The sequence below is a fragment of the Botryllus schlosseri genome, chromosome 7 (assembly GCF_051294905.1).
Source record: "Botryllus schlosseri isolate E-star chromosome 7, Bs_hap1, whole genome shotgun sequence".
NCBI classification, from domain to species: Eukaryota; Metazoa; Chordata; class Ascidiacea; order Stolidobranchia; family Styelidae; genus Botryllus; species Botryllus schlosseri.
In genome coordinates, this window is record NC_137242.1 from 20166820 (window position 1) to 20184966 (window position 18147).

Below are 18147 nucleotides of genomic sequence, written 5' to 3' on the forward strand. Positions count from 1 at the left end.
TGTTACACTGTTACACGCGTATTTTGTTGAACACATCAAGGTCTAAATCAGTTGTTCCTGCCTATTTATGACCATCCTTCGATGATAACAATAACATAAATTTTAAAACACGAAAGCACGTCAAGCATAGTCTGTGCTTACATTTACACGTCGTTTCTGCGGCATCATTAGGGACTGTGAAAACACTTACAAGTGAATTCAATTTGCTGTAAACATCTGATGAGTGCCAAGGTTAACTGTCTGATTCAGCCGATCCCTAGAGCATTCAAAACTGCAACTATGTACTACAACCTGAGCCCAATAAGATCACACAAATTATATTGTCATTGTTAAGCTTTATATTTGTATTCAATAATGATATATCCTTTCTGAAACCACGAATCCGTCGCCACTTGGATAAACGCCAATGCTCTCCCTCGTGGAAAACAAGGCGTATAGGCGACGGCGGTGTCCTTCACATTAAAGCGGTCATGCTTTAGACGTTTTTGTGAAGCAGCTGTTGTTTGTTCATCATGTATTTAGTACCTCAACATACCCTGAATCAATCCTAAATCATTAACTGTCAACCTACATACAATGCGCCTTAAGAATCGCCGCCGGTAGCAGACTCCTTGATCACATAATCAGCAAGCTGCTGCAGCCGTGGTCATTGAGGCATAGCCGATCAGCCAATCGAGAGCCGTGGTTTCGGGATTACTAGTCTTCTCACCGTTCGATGGTCGGTGGCACGCCCATTCTTTGGCAGCTACTTTCAAACGCTTTGCACGAGATGTTAACGGCCTTCCCGTGAGCTTCTTTTAGGCCCAGTGTCGTTTTTTATCAATAATCTATAGAATAACACATTACAACGGGGGATTTGTAAGATTTTCCAAATTTTGGACAACCCTAGTGTGCATCACACCGAGATTACAAGCATTCGTACGATAAGTGATGAGAGCCCGTCCGTGTGATCATAGCTTCCGTAGTAAAACATAGTAATTTTGTCGAATACCCCACCGTCAGACAGCTGTAACACTAACCAATTCCTTACCCTTTTAGAACTGGTGTAAAGTAGGGTTGCCATACGTCCGGAATTTCCCGGACATGTCCGGAATTTCACTGTTAAAACTGCGTCCGGGAGGAATTTCTAAAATATGCCTAAATGTCCGGAATTTCGAAGGCTTGAAGTGAGCTCATAATTTTTTCGTAAATCAGCATAAACAATATTATTTTTGGGCAGATTTAGGCCACATGAACTTTTTCTTCGCGCTGCGCGCGATTTAGTATAACTTATGTTGGTTTAAATATGGGGACTATAACACCCTCGCAAAAACTGCGATCACAAATATATAAAAATAACATTCATTTACGAAAATAAGTCCAATTGCAATCACAATTAAAAGATAACGGTATATTCATAGAGTCAGGATAGGTCGTTTGGATGCTTTATTCAAATATAGTGGTTTTAAACCTGGGATAGTTTGGCTTTATTATGGAGCTCACTAATATGTTAAACGTAATTAGCTTCCAAAATAGACCATGATTAAGTCTGGACAAATATGCAAACCTTTAATTAGTAGTCAGCTCATCAAATTTTGAGCTGGACCACGGAACATTTTAGAATTGGAAATGAACTCGCGACCATAAAAGATCGGAAATCACCGGATGCACGGAGTTTATATACCTCGGTGGTGCAGCTCTCATTAGGCTGATAAATAATCTTATCGGTGTGACATGAACATGAATAGACACTTACGTGACCTTTGACACGGACCAATCAGATTGCAGTGTGATGTAAACAAACCGCGACATAGGGCAAACTTACTATTTGTGAGCTCTGAGTCTTATGTCAAAAAGGTGAACGGATGAAGTCATAGTTCAATTACATTGTATCAGGCATATCTGATTTAGATGAATGGCAATAATATAGATCTAGTATGTATTTACAGTAATTCTAAACCAAAATAACCAGCAATGGTGGCAACTACGCAGCAGTATGATGTGTCCTAAAATGAATGCATTTTGATAACATTACGGATAAAGTCCAGCACTTATAGCTGTTTCTTGTTATTCGTATACTGTAGGATTGCGATACCGCATATTTCGACTGCTTCATAGGCTAAGGTCTTAAGCAACTTATACAAGCATATATTGTCTTCAGAAATTTATGATTTACATTGATTTGATTATAGGAGCTATGGAGATGCTACCAGATTTTTTTGATTTGAGTGGTATAACATTTTCTCCTAACGCCGCGGTAAAAGCTACAAAGTATTTCATGGAGTGCTATGTACACGATTTGGGCATAAAGATTGAGGAGACAATCCACTCTTATTGTGGAAGCAATATTCTGGTGAGCGGGCGATGTTATCGCAGTATGCGGAAAAGTGAGGTGCGAAAATCCATTATTGATTCATCTTGCACTTGTAAGGCAGGGTAAGTATCAAAACTATCGTTTCTTCAGAGAATCTTGCAATAGATATTGTTGATTTCTTTCAGACTTGGTTCTGATATATGCTCTCATGCATATGCATTAATAAAGACAATTCAGTACCTGAAGCTTCAAGGACTGAAAGACATCCCAAGGGATTTGTCATGCACAAGCATACCGCAATCATGGAATGTTCCACGCGGAGAAAAAATTCAGCCAGCACCAGTGAGCTCAATCGTGATTGCCACGCCATCTATTGATCGATATCGCAAGCCATCTACTCCGTCTGCCTTAAGGTAAATTTTACCATATCTGGAGCCTTCACCTTTCTAATACGCTACCGAACATAACTAATCTTAGGACATCTGCACCTGGAGAACTGTTCATTCAACAAATCGGACATCTGAATGAGCTTCAAGGCACACCGATGGAATATATTGTGAACAAAGATGCACCGTTGGTACCCACTGACCACGGCATCGCACAGTTAGGATCAGTAGCATGTTATCAGGTGATCAAGATATACGTTTACTAGCTATACATTGGAACTTGAACAATTGCAGGATAATAATTTTCATTAAATTTTGTTTTTAATCAACTTATCTTGAAATAGAGTGAGCAAAGCACAGATAGTCCAGATTTTGTTGAGTTGATAGATAATGCTGCATGGTATGACACCTGTCAAAATTCTATACTCTTTGATTCTTCCGATCAGTCGTTCAATATGGATACGGTGTCGTGCAATCCTTCTTGTTGTGGAGCAGTCCGGCCCTGGCATTTGACGGTGTTCAGAAGCCCGTGGAGGAATATTCAAATTTCGATTCAATTTTTTGATATCTGACTCAATGGTGAATCCCTTGTCTGCCATAATAGCATCTCCTGCTGCGATATAGCCCAAGTCCATCATTTTCTGCAATTTCCAGTATAATCCACATTGCTCGGTAATATTTTTATCTGATATGCTTCCTGTGAATAGTTCTCCCACAAAAATCACTGCACCGCCTGGGTCACAACCCACCAATCCTTTTAAGGTCGTATGTGATTTATAGTCCGAATAAAACTGTGATTGTAGTCGCAAAGAGCTTGGGGTTTGAGTCTTCAGCTCGGTACAGTCAATCATCATTATAGTTTGTGGGAATTCACGAATGAATTCAGATGGTGCATTTTTAAGAATCACATCTCTATGTGGCCAGATTGAAATTTTGATTAAGCAGCTATACATGTGATTCACCCAATTGTTGAATATTATGCTTACAGTATTGATAGAAATTCGAAATCTGTGGGATAAGTCCAATTGGAAATTTCTCCTCAGTCTTGCCAATGTTAATAGCAGATGATCTGCACTACCATGCAGGGATAACTCGATTCGATCATCCGGATAATTCACATTACCATCACATGTCAGAAGTTTATGTAACGCCGAAAAAGAATTTGGATGTAGTCCAGTATAGAATTTCATAAGTTTCTCCGAATCTTTTGACATCATGATACTTTGAAAACTGAACTTTGCTAGCATTAGTTCGTTTGTTAATTTGTTATTTTCCTGGCGGAGTTTCCTGTTCTCTGCTTCTAACCCTTCTAGGAATTTTATTCTTGTGTTCTTTCCATCAATTTCCTCTTTCATACACTGGATCTGAGCAGCTTCACATAAGACGTCCAATGAGCCTGTAGAAACATATTTTTATTTTACAGAGCAATTCCGCTGTGCGGGCACCTGTCAAGGCATACTCATCCAATTCCTGCAATGTTTCACCACTACCAATAGCATCAACTATCCGCCTCCCTACTGAATATAACGGTCTCAAGCAATTTCAAGCCATCACACATCACCAAGCAACAGCACTAGAGCGGAATACTAGGATGCAAACATTAAGCCGGTTGTGGCACCATGAAAGAAAGCTCCGTCTGACCGCATCTCAGTTTTGACTTATTTTGAAACGGAAAAGTTTGCCTTCTAAATTATTTCTCGATTCCATATTTAAGCCACGGAAAGTTATTGCTGCATCAGTCAAGTATGGCCAGGCCAATTAACGAAAAGCTCGGCAACAGTACAGCAGATTGAAAACTGTCCACACTCATGACTGCGGCTTGGTAGTCAACCCAGAATTCCCATTTTTGGGTGCCACTCCTGATGGAACAGTTTGTGACGGAGACGGATTCGGAATTATGGAAATCAAGTGTCCATATTCTGCTCGGGAAATATCAATTGAGGAAGCTGTCGCCAAAATAAAAATTGGCTGGCTTACTAGGTCGCCCACGACTGGCTACTGTCTTCAACCTGGCAGTATATATTATTACCAAATCCAAGGTCAAATTTTGGTAACTGGTGCCCCTTGGTGCGACCTTGTTGTCTATACTAAAATTAGCTTGGAAGTAATCAGAATATACCCAGACATGCTATCTCGCCTATGCCACTTCTACTCTGAATATTGCCAGCCGTAATACGCAATCTTTAACTACTGCAACATTGTTTTCCATGTTAAATTAATACACTGATTGCTTGTTGAATGATTTAACCGACTGACTAGGCTGATACTGTGAATGAGGTATCTCAACCATCTCCGCTGCTATCTCTTGCACTTCATTAGGCTCGTCAGGCATATCTTGATTCTTGCTCGGAAGACTTGTACTGCTGAAAATGGAAGGTAAAAAGTGATAATTTTACATCATTTTAGGAAACAGATATAATGTAATCTTGCAAAGATTTTGGATACTTTCAATAAGAAAATGGTAGGTTGGGAATGGGAACATACTCAATCACCTGTTGCCTGCTTTACGCCTCTTCCTTGAACGTATTTCCTTACCATCATGTGGTATTGGATAGGGATACTGCTCCGTAGGACCAATCTGATTGTGAAAATGCTGAGGAAAGGAGAAATAGACCAATAATTCAAGCAATGGTTTGGTTTTTGGACAATGTACCTTGGAGCATACATACGAGAATCTTGTAATCGAATCACGATTTAGCTGACTATGAGGACGTCCGCAGGCCTTTATCCATATTTTACATTCTTTCATGCGTGTTTTTGGCTTTTGAAAAGGTATGAACTGCACATCAGGATTACGGTCTGGGTAGCGACTGTCACTGTTACAACGGCCATAGGAACAATGTTTATGCGGCATTTGTATTGATGGATTTAATAAATGAGCTAGAAAAAATCAGAAATTTACTACTTACATACGGTAGCCTATATATGATGTAGTGGTGTAGCGTGTAGGAAACTTATAGGATTCCTTAAATAGAACACTTATCACTTTAAGCGCGCATAATTAATACCACAACCTATTCTGACTCAAGCCACCACTAACATATGCAATTCAGTACCGCTATCCTGCAGTATACGAATACTGGTAGCAAGAAATTCCACTTCTTGCTTCACCCGAAAAGTTGTTAAATACTGGTGCGTAATTGCCTTCATTGCTGGGTGTAGTAGGGCATTTTGAAAAGAAAACCGTGATTAGAATTACTGTAAATACATACTAGATCTATATTATTACCATTCATCAAAATCAGATATGCCTAATACAATGTAATTGAACTATGACTTCATCCGTTCACCTTTTTGACATAAGACTAAGAGCTCACAAATAGTAAGTTTGCCCTATGTCGCGGTTTGTTTACATCACACTGCAATCTGATTGGTCCGTGTCAAAGGTCACGTAAGTGTCTATTAGCGATGTACAATGGGGCTGTTCCACTTCATTTTGAACACGCGGTGGCGACAAAGGTAACTCGACCCAAATCTGTTTTGTTGCTATATGCTTTACTATGGGAATGGACTAAACATGGACCGAATTTCGTCTCTTGGCGTACAACGAGGATGGTGAAAGTATCCATATCAATATAAATCATCCATATGGATATCAAATAACTGTTAGCCGACGAAAATGAGGCTATTTCTTGGCGTATTGTCCTCGTGCTGGACATTGGCACCTGGCAGGTTGCAGCTTACCGGTACATTGCTGTAAATTTTCCGAGAGTCGTTGATATGGCAAGTGTTATATGCCTCATTGTGTAAGGATGACGGTCATTTGATCGCAGAAGATGCATCAATTAGAAACAAAAAGTTATCAGGAGGATGGGTTCCGTTTACGAAGAAGAGGTCCTCTCCTGGAAAAGTAGTCTGCAGACTATCATTTCACCAGCATGATTTATCCTGCTTCCGCTGCAGTAAATCAGTACCCCCATGAGTGTTGTGTGTTGTGGAAAATTATGCTATGTACATTGTACATTTGCTGCTGTGAGGTCCTACAACATATAAAAATCATGCGTTTGAATTACAATGAAGCTGATGAAACTTCAGTCAAGGCAGCCTCATCTATTCTGTTTTCAATGAAAGAGGTTGCAGAAGAGACGTCAGTGTCAAAAGCTGTTGCAAAAGAATAGACCGTACAAGTCATCAGTCACGGCATCTTGTTCTGACAATTCAACAATTCGGAAAAGGGGATAGCTGAATCTACAGAGATTCACCCGTTATTGAAAGAAGCATACTCTATAGTTGATAGTGTGAAGCAACCATCATTCCAATTATAAATCCTAAACACTCGGCACTGTCGGATATTGAAAGCATGGCGTCATTTGTGTACTTCCAACTGAAAGACTTGGCAATCAGGCTTAGTTGTAAGACAACTATCTCATATTACCGGTACTTCAACAAAACAGGACTATTGTCGGTTGCTCACTACATGGACTCCTATTATACGTATCTGATTATCTGATACCTATTATGTTGGTAGCACAACGAACTTTGCTACAACCTTCAAGATTTTCAAGTACAAACTCGATGATCAAAAATGACCAAGGCTCACAAGCTCATATTTGTGTTTCACAATTCTTGGATATGGTAATGCTATTTGTATCAATTTGGTTTACACCATAGTATTTTGCTTTTCTCAGTCCCATACATGGGTTTCTCAAATAGCAGGTTGACATTCCTTCTTCCTAAGAATTATGTTAATGTGTAATAATGAGCATGCATAAATCCGTTGCTTAGAATGTTATAATCCAATGTTTATGTGCTTACCATACTATTTATTTTCGGGTCGGGCAAAAAAATATTCGAGAACCTTTGCTTTATAGACTGTATACACTTTGCTACTTCAGTTTATATCCGTTCCATTTTATTCAACAAAATAACGGTAACAATACAACTGGTACATCCTTTAATTGTCAATGATCAGAGAAGATGAGATCTATAGTTGGTATTATTAGTATTATAACTGCTACAATACTACTGGTACACTGTTTAATTGTCAATCATCAGAAAGGATGAGATCTAGTTGGTATTATTAGTATTTTATCATTTAAAAACACCAACAGATAGTGATGAGATTGAAGAATAGGAAGGCATTGGAAGGACAGCTATTTGGTTAAGGTAATAATATATCTAGAAAGGGTTTTTGTTGAACCCAGTCCAACCTGGTGTATTATTGGCGCTAAATGGCGAAAATGATAATGATAGAACCATTGCAGTTGGTGATAAGGATGGAATCATAATTTCAGCACTTCTATCACGAGGACAAGACGCCAAGAAATAGCTATCTAACAGCTATTTGATATCCATATGGATGATTTAAGTTGATATGGATACTTTCACCACCCTCGTTGTACGTCAAGAGACGGAATTAGGTCGATGTTTAGTCCAGTCCCATAGTAAAGTATATAGCAACAACACAGATTTGGGTCGAGTTACCTTTGTCGCCACCGCGTGTTCAAAATGAAGTGGAACAGCCCCATTACGCTCCTAACATTTTCGAAGTCATCATCCTCCACTGCAGGTCTACCGCTAACTCTGATCATGTAGTATATGGAAGAGCCAATATTATTGATATAATTCATTCAAATAATTGAACGGCCAAATGCATTTAGTAAGCCCCCAGAAGTTGGATCGATCAACTGACGATGGGCCAAAGATCAGTGTTTATTTTGGCGGGAAGGGGGCTAAAAAAGTGTGGCTTCGGCCCCGGTTACAACTTAAAACACACAACCACATAATCCTGAACCGGATCATGACCATTGACCACATCTAGTCGATAGACAAAACTTTGCTTGTGTGACGTCATATTGATCGACAATGTTTTTATACCTCATTTTGAAATCCGCTAGTGGGCGCTAAAGAGCGTCCGGAATTTGTTAAACCAAAATATGGCAACCCTAGTGTAAAGGTCATAGTACCCGATCACCATGTTACAATACTAACAACAACAACCCCACCAAATGAATGCTACGTAATAATATTGTGTGGACGTGATCGATTAGCTTTCATAGTAATACGAACGAGATCTATATAGTTGTTATCGTTGTTTGATGGATAGATTTCATTCAATCATAAACTACTAATATACTTCTTGTGGTGCTAAACCTGATTATACAGATGAATCAAACAGTATTCCGCCAATTGGGAGTAGTTGCCCGTCGTCGTGATTGACCTCCTAGTTCGCGGTGGTAACGAGGAATGTATAACACAAAGTGTAAATTGTATAACAGCGACAACTAACTGTTGTCAATCGCCCACAACATACATCTAACCAGTAATCTATAGAGCTTTCAAGAATAAACTAGGAATATAAGCGGTTAGCCCTAACTTGTCGTTCCATGACTGATTAATCCGATTTCGTCACGACGGGTCTCGGTAGTAGTTGCCCGTACGATATAGTAAATCAATCTCAAAACTTAATTCAACCTAATCCAGAAAAATTTCACAAATACGTTTTTTCTAAATCCTAATCAATGCTCATCTCCGGCGTATACGTACTGGTTTTGTCAAAACAACAGATTGATGGAGCGTGGCTGACATTGATTGTGACACTCGATCACAGCTTCTTCTGGTGGAATTTTTCGAAACGGTAAACCCAAGGCTAGGACGAGGGGGTCAAACAGCATTTCTCTCACGGTAACACTCCGCCGAGTCAATACGTCCATAGTATGATGCTGCAAATATGACATAACATTTGTTGAGGATATTTTACGGCACACGTGAGCACAACTGATTGTCAGCAGCGAAATTAGTCGAATTCGAACGACAGTGCGTGGCTGCCGAAGCAATCCTTAGTATGATATTGGTGTTGGCATAACAAGTGTTGAGGATACGTTACGGTACACAGCTCAAGAGATGGCTGTGATCAGAGCTACGTTGATGAGCTAATGCGCGATCTCATCATTAAAGAAACGCCGCACGCGGATGTGAGACGGCATTGTCTAACACAAACCAATCCATCCCTCGACGACGTTCTCAAAGTAGCTGCAACATACGTGAGAACGCTGGAAACTGATAGGGTTATCCAGGGCGAGAGTAACGGTAAAGATACTTCCATCGTCAACAAAATGACTGGAAGCTATCAGAAGGGGAAAAAACCTTCCAAATCCATCCAAGGCAACTTCCCGGAAAGACTGAAATCCTGCAGCCGCTGTTTCATCGATCACCAGAGAAAAGACTGTCAATATCGACATGCAGTATGTCAGAAATGTGGTCGTAAAGGTCATATCAAACCTGTGTGCATGTCTACCAAACCTAGCATCACGCAACAGGTCACATCCGTCAATTTCTGCTCAGTGCCACTCCTCTCTTTCGACATCGATCAACTATATCGACGCGTAGGAAACCAGCTCTGGATCAACTCCAGCATCAACGGCACTCCGTTGCCGACACAGTGGGACACTGGTGCACCCTCCGCCATGGCGGGATTACCTGGGTCTTTCGTTTAACTGCACTCTGGATCGTGTCGCTGCCTAAAGTTATTCTGTTGTATAATATACTGATTCTGTATATTACCTACCCATGAGAGTAGACACGCTCTTTTCTTCTCCATGTTGGAAATGCCGTAAATTGCTAGGTGATGGTTGAATCGTTGCAGATACTGGTCCCATTTCTCCTTCGATTTTACAAACGAATCAAACTTGGGAGCGGTAGCTTCAGATGTTGACGTACCGGGACTCAACCTCTGCGCTAATTGCGCCATTTCTTCTTTATGCTGTGCTTTTTGCTGTTCCATCGTTTCATGTAGACTCGCCATCATTGCCTGCTGCTTTTCGAGCAGCTTCAGTATACCTTCTTCCATGCTTTATCTTCGTCGCAGAAATAACTATGAATCCGACTTCTGACACCAATTGTTATGTTCTTGATCTTGTTTGAACAATAACTCAATGCGACGAGATTGCAATACAAAATCAGTATATTATCAGCAATATAACTTTAAGCAGCGACACGATCCAGAGTTCAGTTAAATGAAAAGAGTTTCGGAGAGCCCAAAGTTTTGTACCCAGTCAATCCCACCATGGCGGAGGGTGCACCAGTGTCCCACTGTGTCGGCAACGGAATGCCGTTGATGCTGGAGTTGATCCAGAGCTGGTGGAATTTTTCGAAACGGTAAACCCAAGGCTAGGACGAGGGGGTCAAACAGCATTTCTCTCACGGTAACACTCCGCCGAGTCAATACGTCCATAGTATGATGCTGCAAATATGACATAACATTTGTTGAGGATATTTTACGGCACACGTGAGCACAACTGATTGTCAGCAGCGAAATTAGTCGAATTCGAACGACAGTGCGTGGCTGCCGAAGAAATATATCCTTAGTATGATATTGGTGTTGGCATAACAAGTGTTGAGGATACGTTACGGTACACGCGAACACAACTGATTCAGTGTTGCCAACTCGCCGGATGGAAGAAAATCGCTAAATCTGGTGTCAAAAATCGCTAGATGTTGCTAAATATTGAGAAAAAAGCGCTAAAAAATAGCGCTAGATCTATCACTGTAAATTCTGAAGTGTTGCTCAACCCGGAAAATTGAACACGAAACGTGATTCAAAAATTGAACGCCTAGAAGTGTTGCGAAGTGTTTAAATTACAAGTGTTTACCTAAAAAGTGTTCAGCCTCAAAGTGGCTGGTTGACTAGTCACCGGAACGCAGGGCTCAAAATAAAATCAGATTTTATTGATTCATGAATAGATGACGCTTATAATACCCAACCTGGGTGATTAAATACGTGCAAACATTGAAATTTACAATAGCTGCTGTGACAGGGTTTCATAAATTCAGATCAGCAGTTGAAACCGTTTCCGGAATAGTCCATGAAATCACGAACATCACAAATGATCAAGAGCAAACTCACTACAAATATCATGCAACTCGTTCAATCATGAAAATGAAAGCATAGGGAATTAGGGATAGTGATAACAAAATATCATTTAGTATCTTTAACTTTCGTGACAATGGCATGGAATCAAATTCATTGGTTACGTCCGTTAACGGAAAACATGATCAACACAAATCATTAAAACATATTTATAATTGATCAAATTACGGCTTGTAAATTTCTAATTTTATTGTATAAAACAAACAACGAATACATCAGTTTCACTACCACTACCACGATAAACAAGTAACAAAGTATTTTTTTACTCTTAAGGAAATTGGGCCTGCTAAACAGGCATCAAAAATATTCTTGGGCTTGCATTACAAGGATTTATATCAGGTTAATGCCAATCACTTTTGTTTAAATAACAATTGCCAGTCTGCTGCAAAATATGAAATCTGGAATTCATTAGGGCACTGGTTCTTGGACATATTCGGACACGCCCCGTTATGATAGCAAAAAAATTTCACACACCCCTTATCGTCGTATCATGAAATTAAAAAAAGCAACCAGAACGCTAGAAATCCCAACTGATAGTTTGATGGCAGCGACGGTAATAGTAGTTGAATATTCAAATATTAAATTCTGACCATACACAGAGAAATAAGTAGAAGCTGCCATGTGCGAAAAAGATTTTAGTTGACAGCGGGTTCACGCCCCTTCAAATGCTTTCTCCTGTTTGAGAACCACTCCTTCAGGGTATGACAATCCAATGCATAGTAGCTCAAAACGTCAACAATGTTTCTGAATACTTCATTTTCACTGAAGCAGTTTTATATTCTTGGCATCAGCTGCAATCCAGGATCGGCCAATCTCTGATTCGTGGCGTGCCATGGTGTTTGCTTCTTTTCTACTGGTCGACTCCAAGTTGTGCTCCTTGAAAATGTGATTAAATTCCAAAGTTTTGAATATGTCAATGAAAATTCTAAATTTTATGCAGAAATAAATATAAATATTTCACACCTGCAGGTTACACAAGTGCAGGAAAGGCGCTCGGGTACATGTGAAATCCTATCACTGAGAAGGACTAAAATTCGCATAACGACTAATAAAAATATCTTGAATTAGGTCTGCGCTTTTTTCAATTCGGCCATTTTGACATTTACATTGACATTCAGACGCACAGGCCACAATGAGAATGCAGAACTGTAACTCAGAATGAAATTTATAGCAGAACGACTATGTACGTCTACGAACGGTCTATGTAAACTTGTATGGTCCACAAAACAGAAAGATTACGATACCTGTTTCAATAAGACATGCGCTTGGGTCTTGGATTGTATTAGCTTGTCTCTCAATTTGGCTTGGAGAAGAAGACAGTAGACTTCCTCAACCTCGTTTTGCTGAAAATGTAATTGATTGCAAACAAGATCCGAAAATAAATATAGTAGAATCGTTATTCCTATGGGTTTGGATTTCCATTACAATAATTGACCAGACAAAGGACACATTGATTGTCTTTAGTACAAAAAACTTTGTGACATCTTATCGAAGGTGTTGAATACTTTTCCTTCATTGCAGTAATTGTAATTGTTCTCAATCTTTTAAAATACTTCCTTCCTGATTAAATTTAATTAACGAAATTATTTGGAATTAGCACGACATGGGAAATGATCTCAATTTGATGTTCCAAGTATAGTTCAGTAAGCAGTAGTTTAAATACAAGTTACCCCAGCTCTTTACATTCAAGAACACCTCTGTTCAATGTACACAGATCAAGCCTTTCTTCAGCTCATATCGCATATATAGATATAGTTATTAAGAAAATTAGGACTGCAAAAACCAGCACATTACATGATCAATGGTGATATATGAAATGAATAAATAGACTTACATGATCACATGTTTCCATGTGTTCTTGAGGCAAACGTATTATCGCAAAAGATGACTGCACCGGCACAAAATCCGTTCAGATGACTCCTCACGTCACTATCAACATTGTCTGTTAGCACAGGCACGGTAGAACCAGGGGGTCTCTTCGAAGAGTCGACACCAGTTGGATGAACTTGAAGATCAATCCAAGACTGTTGAAAAGAAAATACTTGTTTCAAAAATTTGCAATACAAGGGAACTATTCAATATTCGAACAGCTTCTTCGAGGTGCAAAACTTCAATATAAAATTGAATAGTATATGCATATTGAAATGAGCCCGAATATTTTCGGCTGAGACTCGTCAGGGGTAATCGTCAGCAACTAGTAGAGAACTCGAAAGAATGTTGTACATCAAAAATCGTATCACAAAATATGACGTCACCGGCATTCAGTATTACGCAGATATCACACTGGATACATTTGTATGTGACAAAGGGTGTCTTTCATAGAACAAATAATTATTGTAATGGAAAGTTGCATGTGACCGTACCACCAATTTTACTACAGCACGAGTAGCATACTTTCCTGGATTGTTAATCATTTTAGTGGAATTTTACCAGCAAACATTCATAAAAATAACCGAATGCAGCAGAATCAAATTCATTATCTAAGGATATACCAGTTTACTTACGAAATACCGCGATGCTTACCAGTATTTTAAACAACAAATGCATTTCAAGAAGGTGCCAATTGCAATACATACATACATACATACATACATACAATTACATACATACATACCTGCACATTAGGGCATTTTTCATATTCTTTCCATCAGCCGCAATCCAGGCTTGATGAGTCCCTGATTCGTGGCGTGCCATGGCGGATCTTTTTTTTACTGGTCAAATCCAAATGCTGCTCCTAGAAAATACGAAACAGTAGCCTACAAAGGAAAATTGTAAATTTGATGCAGAAGTAAATATAAATATTTCACACAGATAGGTTACAGAAGCGCAGGAGAGGTGCTCAGCCCCCCAGGTTGAGAACCACTGACCTAGCCCATTATAGTTCAGTAAGCAATAGTTGAAGTACAAGTTACACGAGCTCATTACGTTCAACTACATCTCTGTTCAGTGTTCAGTGTACACATTTCAGGGTACACTGTACTGTACGGTGTACACAGATGAAGCCTTTTTCAGCTCATATTGAATAGCCCGTAAGCTACTCTGCGAGATAGTTCGTGAGAAAAGTAGGACTGCAAAAACCAGCAAATTACATGATCTATGGTGAATTGGTGATATATAAAATGAAAAAATAGGCTTACATAATCACATGTATCCATGGGCTCTTGAGACAAAGGTCTGTATCACATAAGATGACTGTGCCGGCAAAAAACCCGTTACGAACGACTCCTCACGTCACTGTCAACATTGTCTGATAGCGCAGGCACGGTAGACCCAGGGGGCTCTATTTAAAGAGTGGACATCAGTTGAACGAATTTGAGGATCAATCCAAGACTATTGAAAAGAAATATTTGTTGCCAAAGTTCGCAATACAAATGAACTGCTCAGTAATCACGCAGATATCATACTGGATACAGTTTTTTTTTCTGCAATAAGTTGTGCGTGACAGAAGGGTGTATTTCATAGAATAATTGAGTAATGGAATGGAAAGTTGCACATGACGTTACCACCAATTTTACTCTGGCACAGTTAGTATACTTCCTGGATTGTTAACAATTTTTGTGAAATTTTACCAGCAAACATTCATAAAAATCTTTATCACAAAGATAACCGATTGCAACAGAATCAAATTCATTCTCTAAGGATATACCAGTTCACTTACAAAACACCGTGATGCTTACCAGTATTCCATACAGCAAATGCATTTCAAAAAGGTGCCAAGTTCAATACATACTACCTGCAAAATAGAGTTTAGTTCAGTTACCGTATCACAATAAACTCAGAAAAGTCAAATTTGGGGATTGGGCAAAACAAATACTACCCCTTGTGACCCATGGTTTGTTGAAAAGATTGTTTGTTTGGCTGTGCTATTATTGGGGCGATTTTTGGACCTAAAAAGGTAAGATTTTGACTAAAAAATTCAAATTCACACATATTTTGATGATGAAAAACTTAATTTTGACCCCATGTACTTAAATTAGGTGTTTCTCACATAGTGTCAGAATTTTATTACCGGAACTTATCTTTATTTCTGACTGGAGCTGTCTGTTCTTCCGAAGTAATTTGACCTGAAAAAATCTTTTAGCATGAGAATTGACAAATTTTTACATGAAAAAGAACTTATTTTATCGAAATCTGGACCCATGAATAATTCTAGTATTAGTTACATCTCGTATTATGGTAGAAATAATTAAAAATTTGTTGTAGTACAACGAAAGATACTTTCCTACATTTTCGGGTAGAAAGTGTCTGTCCTAACTAAGTAGCTTGGCAAGAATGAAGAAAGAACGTTCACCAGCTGCAGTTGTTGGCCAGCAACACTGAAGTTGTGCGTACACTGCACTCTCTCTCTCTCATTATGACAAAGTTGTCTACATCGCAATTATTCATCACACGGTTTCTAATAGAAGAACCAATGCCCACGCAGTCTTGCTTCAGTTAGGATAGTGCAATAGGCTATGTTGAGTATTTGTTTCATTTGACAGTTTATGATTCACAATGAGCAGACGATGGTCCGTCTACAACGGTAGGACAATAAAGTAGGCTACAAGATGTAAATTGTAAAATGATAAGTTCACCGACAGTGCAATCATCTATGATACAAACGAAATGCAATTGCCAACAAAATTTTGATTTTGTAAATAATTTTGGCAATTTTTGACCCAACGGTACAATTTTGACAAAATTCTGACCTATTTTGACATGTCAAAAAAATCGCTTTTACTTAACACCTTACCACTTGGAATAAACAGTAGGCCTACAGTGTAAAATGTGTTGCAGTTGAAAAGCAATCAAAACCGTTGCATGACTGTCATACCGGCATTCAATTGCTGACATTGCAGTACTTTTCCACAATGGACCACAATATCGCCTACATAGTGATATTTCAATGTGGATAGAGAGAACATCTCTTTATCCATATGTCAAAAAAGTTACTTTTATAGCAGCTTCCCATCACGGCCATCAGTACCGTAGTACTGGACCTGGTCGCAGCCTGGTATATTATCAGATTCGAAGCTCGATCATCCAGCAATAATATCAGAAGAATCATATACTACAAAACATCTAAAGAACATTCATATGAATAAGGGATATCAGTAGCCTGCTAAAACATCCAAAACAAACGACGTTACTGCAATGTCAAAACGAGTTAATTTTATGACTATTCTCACATTACATACATTCAATAACATTTACCGCATTTCCATACCTTACAGTAAATGGATGTTATGATCCTTTACGCCATCAGGTAGCAGAAACTGCTTCAATATATCCATTTCGCCAAGTTTTTTCGTGTACCCTACTCTCTGCCTGAAGCCTGACGAACCACCAATTCAAATCCAAACTGAAATCGAGCGCGCTCTACCGTAACGAAGGTTGTGACCCCTCTGCGTCACAGGGAAACATGTATATTTCATTAAAATATTACCCTTAGTGTTGAGTCAAGTGAGTAATATTATTTTACATATACCGTGATTTAATGTGATCTCCAAACGTAGAGATAGTTTATGAATGCAAAATTGATGGTAAATTACCAAGTATAAATTTTCTTGAAAATAAGCCGCAGTGGCGAAGTGTTACATGTAAACGGAGAAATACGCAGAAGCGTTGCGACGATAATGGCCCAATGCGTTTATATGCCCAAAAAGTGTGTCTGTACGCAGAAAAAAGTGTTATGAAGTGTTCAATACGACCTTGCGGATTTACAGTGTACATTAATTGCTTAAGGTGTTAAATTGAACCATAATATCAATACACTCTTCTCAGCTGTATTTTACTCGCCTGGGGGGCCAAAGTCACTTATCATATTTCTAGTTCATAATACGTAATATTCATCTCTAAGCGGAACAAAACGTGCAGTGCGTTTCGGTAGAGCGGATCGCTTTGCGCAATGATCGCTATACGTGGTCACTGACCAGGTTTGCAGGCATAACCGCTCACTCTATATAAGCGTGCCTTGCTCCATGCGTCCGTGAATAGTGATGCGATGTACCGTGGAAATGCGCTTGACTTCTCGAAACTGAGTTGAACACTACATGCGACTTGACACACTTGTACGCAACATGCGACTTGACCCGATACAACACGACTTGAACCGGGTTTGCCAGCCACTAAAAGTAGAGGACCAACCCGGAGTAAGAAATTTAATGAATCTGGTCTTAAACGCCAGTGTCACACTGATTCCGACAATACGAATTAAATTCTTGTAAAGACAATGCAACGACCTCAAAGTAGCCCCAAGAGTCTGAAAATCGACATTGATCAGAACAATCGCTGGACGAAATTGGTCATTGTTATGTCCATTGTGTTGCGGCGGTACCATTATTGAAGCAATGCTGGTTTTCAGACTTCGAGGGCTGTTTCGGGGTGCATGGTTCCATTGTCCTGACGAGATTTTATTTTGTATCTTCGAAATCACTGCGACACTAGCTTTCGATCAAGGTCAATTATATTAAATTGCAGCGCTCAGGTCGCCAGATGTAGCACTGTCAATTATGCTACTTTTAGATTACACAGCAAGAAGAGACACTGTTTGCCCATGCGTAACCGCCAGGAGTTGCGTATCTATCCGTACGTTAGTAATCTATCATTAATTTCATTAC

The 18147-nt window shown here is 39.3% G+C and overlaps 2 long non-coding RNA genes across 2 annotated transcripts in view; both read right to left on the reverse strand.

Moving 5' to 3' along the window:
• The window catches only part of LOC145442999 (uncharacterized), a 445110-nt gene that overhangs the window by 264338 nt on the left and 162625 nt on the right, over nt 1–18147 (reverse strand). The window lies entirely within an intron of this gene.
• Nucleotides 11326–16973, reverse strand: LOC145443414 (uncharacterized). Its single transcript, XR_013916425.1, has 6 exons — nt 15226–16973; nt 14686–14878; nt 14163–14282; nt 13383–13572; nt 12793–12891; nt 11326–12424 (listed from the first exon to the last, which is right to left on the reverse strand). It is a non-coding gene; the product is annotated as an uncharacterized LOC145443414 (long non-coding RNA).